Raw genomic sequence first — 7,480 nt, 5'->3', positions numbered from 1 at the left:
GTAGTTGTGTTTCCCGACTCTTCAATTCCCCAAATTTCTGGACTGTATTTTCTATTCTTGGTACAAAATGGTCAGTTCTTTTCTGAGCTTCTCTCTCTTTTGTAATATCTTGTGTATTGTAGCTGACAGCAGGCAACACATTCTGTTTTCCAATCCTTTCCCCTATAGCTACAAATTCATTAGGTGTGTTACCCGTCTTAAAAACTATTGCAGACAACAGCTTAACAAATACTTTGCCCCTGGATAACATTAATCTCCCTTTCATCCTTTATCAGCTTTCTTGCTGCCTACCATCAACTCCTAAACAACTGACACATATTTTACTGTTTGTTGTTGTTGTTGTTATTGTTGTTGTTACAAATTATCCCAATCCTCATAGTAATTTCTCTATCAGTAAAGATAATCTAGGTCAGCAGTCCCCAACCATTTTGGCACCAGGGACCAGTGATCCTTTGAAAATCTAATGCCTGATGATCTGAGGTGGAGCTGAGGCTGGATAGCAGCTGCAAATACAGAGGAAGCTTCACTAGCTTACTCGCCACTCACCTCCTGCTGTGTGGCCCCGGGGTTGGGGACTCCTGGTGTAGAGAAACCTTGACTGAGAGTTGTTTTCGACGCTTGATATTTTTCTACTCTCTTCTCGTTTCAGATGTTACTACTGAGAAATCAGAAGTCTTTTGAAGATAATTCATTGTTTTTCCATTGAGAACCTTTTAAGATTTTTTTTTTTTTTTCATTACGATGTGTCTAGATATGGATTCCTTTCTATTTATCCCACTTGGAATCTATTGAACTACTTTATGGCTCAATGTCTTTCACCACTTATAGAAAATTCTCAGCTATTACTTCTTTCAATATTGTCTCTGCCACATTCTCTCTCCCCTCTCTTCTTGGAACTGCAATTACAAGTGTTTCACATTCTCACAATGTCCTCTATGTCTTCTACCTTTCTTCCTCATTTTCCACCTTTTAGTCTCTCTGACTTATAATGCAGTTTACCAAGTCTTTCTTTAGCTGTATCTCATCTGATATTAAACAGATCCATTGAGTTCTTAATTTCAGTTAGTTTTTCAAATTTTAAAAAAAGGCATAGTTTTAATATCTAGAGTCCCTTGTTTTTATTTTTTATTTTTGTTTTTATTATTAGTTGTTTTTATTATTTTTTCTATTGATTCTGATTTATGTGTATTTTCAACATATTCCTTCAGTTTAACATTTTCAGAAATAATTTTAGAATTTGAATGATCATCCTCCAGAGAGGGTCTTTCTTTCAGCGAGGCACTGGAAAGTTTTATAGTACATGATCAAGACTAGAGTTTTTTCTAGAGCTGGAATACAATTACTATCTCCATTCCATCAGCTTTTTTGATGGTTTCCCCAGTGATTTGTGGTTGGATGAAGTCAGACTTACAGATTTTCTCAAGAAAGGTTCATTTGCATGCTTAAAAGTGTTTTTTCTATGGTCTTAATTCTTGAAAGGCTAGCTTGACCTTAAAATCATTGGGTTACACTTTCTTCCCTTGAGGTTTTTGAAAATTCCGCTTTGCATTTTGCCTTGCTTTGCATGTGGTTTGTAAAAAGTTCTGCTTTGCATTTTGCCTTACTTTGCATGTTGTTAAGTCTGGTACCAATCTAATTCTCTTGCCCTTTTCAATTATTGTATCTTCTTTTGTCTGTAGGTCCTGAGAGCTTTTATCTCTATATTCTAATATTGTTTCTAGGATATGTCTTGAAGTCTATTGTTAAAGAGTCAATTTTTCTGCTACTCTGAGGGTTTTCAATATGAACTAGTTTTCTTTTGAGGAAAGTTTTCTTAGACTATGTTTTTTTAAAAACTTTTCATTTTGAAATTTTAGATTTACAGGAGGGCTGCATAAATAGTGCAGAGTTCCTATGTATTCCTTACTGTGCTTCTTCTGTTAACAACTCATATAACCATAGCAAAATTATCAAAATCAGAAATTAACATTTACTATTAAGTAAATTGCAGACCTTATCTGAATTTCACCAGTTTTCTCACTACTGTCCAAGATTCCACATTGCGTCTAGTTATTTCTCCTTAGACTCCTGTGTGTAGCAATTCTTCAGGTTTTCCTCATTTTTTACCTCAACACTTTTTTGAAGAGTCCTGGTAAGTTCTTTTGCAGAATGTCCTGCAAGTGGTTTTGTCTGATGTTTTCACATAATTAGCTTGAAATTATGTATTCTTTGCAGTTTTATTAGAGAAATGTATATTTCTCAGTTAACCATATTAAGGATTATGCTTAATATGGCGTGAATATGCTTCATTATTGGTGATATTTACTTTTATCACTCGGTTAAAGTGGTGTCTACCAGGTTTCTCTACTGTAAAGTTACTATCTTTCCCTTTGTAGTTAATAAATATCTTGGGGGGCATCCTTTGAGATGATGGAAATACTATTCAACTTTTGCCTGCTCATTTCAATTTTTTTCTTCAATAAGATGCCCCCCGCCCATGATCTCCACCGCCTGGTCCTTATACTCTTGTATAAACCCCAGTCACATTGTTCCAGGGTTGGTATGTGTGGCAGAGTGATCAGATGCCACTTCTAAGATTAAGTTATAAAAAAAACAAGGGCTTTCATCTTGGGCATGTTTTTGTGTGTGTTTTTGTGTTTCTCCTTCTCCCTCTCTTGGATCACTTGGCTCTGGGGAAAATCAGCTGCTACACCTGTGGAGAGGGCCACATGACAAAACACTGAAGTTTCTAGCCAATAGCCACATGAGTGAGGTTGGAAGCAGACCCTCCAGCCCTGGTCAAGCCTCAGATGATCGCTGCCCTGGCTGACATCCTCATTGAAGCCTTGTAAGAGACTGAGCCAGAATCACTCAGCTAGGTTACTCCTGGATTCCTGGTCCACAGAAACTGCAGTGTAATATGTACTATTTTGTTATATTCATTTTAGGGTGATTTGTTACACAGGAATAGATAACAGTCTGAATCACTTAATTTGCCATCACTAGATGTTATATGTCTATAGATGCTTTTGCATTACAATGGCAGAGTTGAGTAGTTGTCACAGAAACTATCTGGCCCTTTATAGAAAATGTTTGCTGACCCTTGCTCTAAACTAAGGTTATAATGATCACTTTAGTATTGCAATGTGATCATTCACTGCCCGACTTAACCTCTTACAATGACTTTCTGTTGCCCTTGGGATAAAGATCAAAATCCATAGCATAGCTCAAGAGACCATGATCTGATCTGTGCTATCTTTCTGCATCACATCCTGTCACACATCCCACTCCATGCTTTCGATGCTTCAACCGTATTGTTTCAAACATTTTAGGTTTTTTTTAAATTTTATTGGAGTAACATTGGTTAATAACATAATTTTCAAGTGTACAATATTACAAGTCGACATCTATGTACTCTACTGCATGCTCCCTACCTGAAGTCTAGTTTTCTTCCATCGCCATATATTTGACCCCCTTTACCCACTTTGTCCTCCCTCCATCCTTTCCTCTCTGGTAACCACTATTCTATGAGTTTTGTTTTTGTTTATTGGTAGTTTACTTTTTGTTTTATATTCCACATGAGTGAAATCATATGGTTTTTGTCCTTTCCCCTCTGACCTATTTCACTTAGCAAAATGCTTTCAAGATCCAGTGTACCCTGCCCACGCTTAGGGCCTATGAGCTATATACCCTTAAGAACGCCTTCCCTTATTCTCTCCTTCACCTAGCTCACTTCTACCATTTCTTCAGGTCTCACCTTAAACATCACTTCTACCATGTAGCCTTCTGTGAACTCCCCAAACTAAATGAGTCTATTGGTTCCCATTGCCCTCTGCCTAACTTGCTGATAGCTTCCATTTACTTGTAATTACATACTTAGTATTGTTTTCCTCTAGACTGTAGAAGACACTAACCCTGTCTTGTTCAATGTGGTATCCCCAGCATTCAGCTTAATTTCTTGCACATAGTAAGCACGTAATAAATATTCCTTGCTCTCCCTTACCCTACTGAATTGTCAACTCTCTTCTAGTAGTGCCCACTACTTTCTGTCTCTACAACTCCGCTAGTTGAGCCAACTATTATGTCGTGTCTGGATTCTTTCAGCAGATACCTAGCAGATGTTCTCAATCTGGATTTTTCTCCACAGTGCAGTTGGATAGACTTGTCTAAGATGCAAGTCTGATAGCTTCCCACTCCTCTCTAAACAGTCTAAAACCCTTAGGCGGCTTGCAAAACCCTCTGTAATTGATATTTTACTTATCTCTCAAAAGCACCTATGTTAGAGTCAGAATGATTCCCTCAGATCTTTAGAAGTTCTCTCTCAACTCTGAATCTTGCAAATGACATTCACTTCAACTCTGAATCTTGCAAATGGCTCTCACTTCACCAGAAACATTATTCCCCATACTCTTTTCACCAAGGTATATCCTACACAGTATTTGGGGATCATTTTAGACATCTCTACTCCTTAAAAGCTTCCTTATACTCCCCAAGTCTGGTTTAGAGATCCTCGCTATAGTATCCTATATTCTTCCCAACACCCCCCAAACATACATACACCATTTGTAGTCTTAATCACACAAAAAGCTGTGAGAAAAGGGGCTTCTTTTCCATTGTATTTCCAAAATTTAACACAGTGCCTGGTGCACAGGAGCCCAATAAACATTTACTGAATAAATGAATTTTAATGCTTCAACACTAAAGCAATTTTTCATAATTTTGAAAGAAAATTTTGAAAGTTCACATTAAATCTGATCATTAAATCTTACCGTGACTTCCAATCCTATACTCCTCAATTCACCTAGCATGGACCCCACACTCACTTCAAACAGCACTGCTAAATCTCTTACTGCCTTACATTGTACCCACCTCCCAAATCCCCAAATCATGAATTTCAGGTTTCTATCTTTCAGGTTCAAGATCTCAGGGGCTTCATTAAGTCAGAGAATCTTTCGAATTGGCTTTATTAAAATGTATGGCTTCTAATTCTCTTGGGCTCTCTATGATTTCTGTGGTGCTTCTCCTTATTTCTAGCCTATTCTCTCCGAGCATACATCTAAACTTTTATGTCTTACCGCAAGCCCCCAGAATATAGTAGGCCTGCTTACTCTCAACAGATGATCCTGCTTCTTTGTCACCGAGATAAGAGGAAATCAGATGCAAACTTTCTTTGCTCAAAACTTTCCTCTTTTCCCTTTTCCCTCCCCTCAAGCTGAAGCATTTATCTGTGCTCTTGAACTTCCTTCTTTTGGCCTGTTCTTGGGATCTGCCACAACAAATTGGGCATTGCCACATTACATTAATTTAACTCACATAAAGGCAGCTGTACTTAAGGTCTCATTCATTATGCCTTTTCAACGTGCTATAGCAGCTAGTTACATTTGCTCCACTGGCTAGTTGATTACTGTACCCTAAGAATGGTATAGCTCTTCTATACTTGATATGCTTCATTGTCAAGGGAGTTTGGAGTATCATAAATAGAGAAGTGATCATGTTGCTATCCTTCTGTCCACTCCAGCCCATCCCTGATAAACTAAGCAGAGCTTGATATCATCCAGCCAGATCATAAAGTTAAAGGAAAGAACTATGTGCTGTGAATATGACTGAGACAGTAACAATTCTTCTGCTCTCCTACTATTAAGTGTCAGGCATAACCACCAGTAAATGTATTTTGTCTTGGTGACTTGATTCCAGTGGTTACAACCATGTTGCATTGTTTTGGCTTTTGTTGTTGTTCGCATGACGTCAAATACAAGCCAACAACAGGAACTTGTGAGTTAGCAATTACGATCTTGGAAATGGTACAGAGACTTTTGGGCTACATCTCTTCTCATACTACTGTCACTTCCAAGACTTCAGTGCTTTTAGACAGCATCTTTTCTAAGTCACAGAAATCAATAAATATCAAAATACATAAAGCAGAAAGATGTTTATAGATCCCTAACTGATAACTGGCTGGTGAGCTACAGGATAGATGGGTAGGGGTGAGGTCTTTCAACTCAAACAAGACCATGGGCCATTGAAAATAAACATAAATTATCATAAAGCACATTAGATGTCTGATGTCTAGCTGGGAATTTTCAGAAAGCAGCAAGGACCATAACAGTGTTCCATGGATTTACACACCTGTTTCCCTCTCCCCACCTTCCAAAAACACATACTGAGCAAAAGCTTTGCATTAATTATGAGACAAGGATAGAAGAAATAGGATCTAGCTCTGAAAATAAAAAGAGGAAAAGCAAACCTTTTATACTTAACTCCACCTTAAAGCAACTATTAGTCATGTTATGCTTTCATCTTTTCAGCTATGCTCACTTATACATAGTATTGTCAATATCTTTGAAAAAAAAAACATGTAAGCATTAAACATTTTAAGGACCTTTCACAAACCAAATGACAGTAGGTTTTTATTAACATATCTTACAATGTTGATTATTCCTAGTTTTATAATTTCTGCTTAATTATAAAGATTGATTTAGCTTCTACAGTAATGTACTGTATTTAAATGATCATTCATACAAGATATCACACCAGTACATTTTTTTGAATAATATACACACATCACTCTAACTTGGACCTGTTATTTTTAAAAGTGGGTTTATAAATGGGACTTATAAAAGTTAGGGGGGGAGAAATTAAAGTTCTAGTTTAGCAGCATGCATGTATGTATTCAAGTACAATTTTCAACCAAGTGCTTTTTTAAAATTTACTGGTGACTAATTCACCAATATCAAAATAAACACTATCAAACCCAAATTTTAATGTTAAGGCTAATATTTTCACTTCACATCCATATGCACAACCATAAAACATTCCATTTTAAATATGTAGTAATCAAAGTCTGAATACATTATACCATGTATATATAGCATCAGAGTTTCAAACTGTAGAATTATTCAAGTTCGTGAATCCTGAAACAGTATTTACTAGAGATGTAAATTAGCATTTTGCTCTTCAACCACACTTACAAATGGTCTGGTATTCATAATGACTGATGCAAAAGATATGATAGGCTGAACTTATGATACATTATTTTAAAAAGTAGCAATGTGTTGGAAAGGACAGCTATTTAGTTAAACAGAATCATTCTAGTCTTTCAGAAAGTTATCTTAATGTTTTGGAAATGTATATAAAAATAGCAAGCTATTTCCACGTATTTTGCTGTAGAGCTATAGATAATTTTTTGACTTTTTGAACACATTTGAATATGTACTGTTTGTTCTGCTCTATTTTAATTCAAGGCCATCATTTAATGTCCATTTGCATATTCTGCAATGTCACGTCTTTCAATAATTTTTAGATTGTAGATATTTTATTTTCATATTTTATCATTAGATGTTTTTTGTTTATTTTTACATGTAAAAATGTAATTTTACATATAACAAGCCACGTAAGTCCAAAATACCAGGAATTGCTTGATAGCACTATGTATGAAATAATCATCAAATTATTTGGAAGAAAAATCTTGGTAGCAATATATAACATGCTTTTGTAATCTTTC

The sequence above is a fragment of the Pteropus alecto genome, unplaced genomic scaffold (assembly GCF_000325575.1).
Source record: "Pteropus alecto unplaced genomic scaffold, ASM32557v1 scaffold3, whole genome shotgun sequence".
Taxonomy (NCBI): domain Eukaryota; kingdom Metazoa; phylum Chordata; class Mammalia; order Chiroptera; family Pteropodidae; genus Pteropus; species Pteropus alecto.
This window is presented reverse-complemented; position numbering follows the sequence as displayed.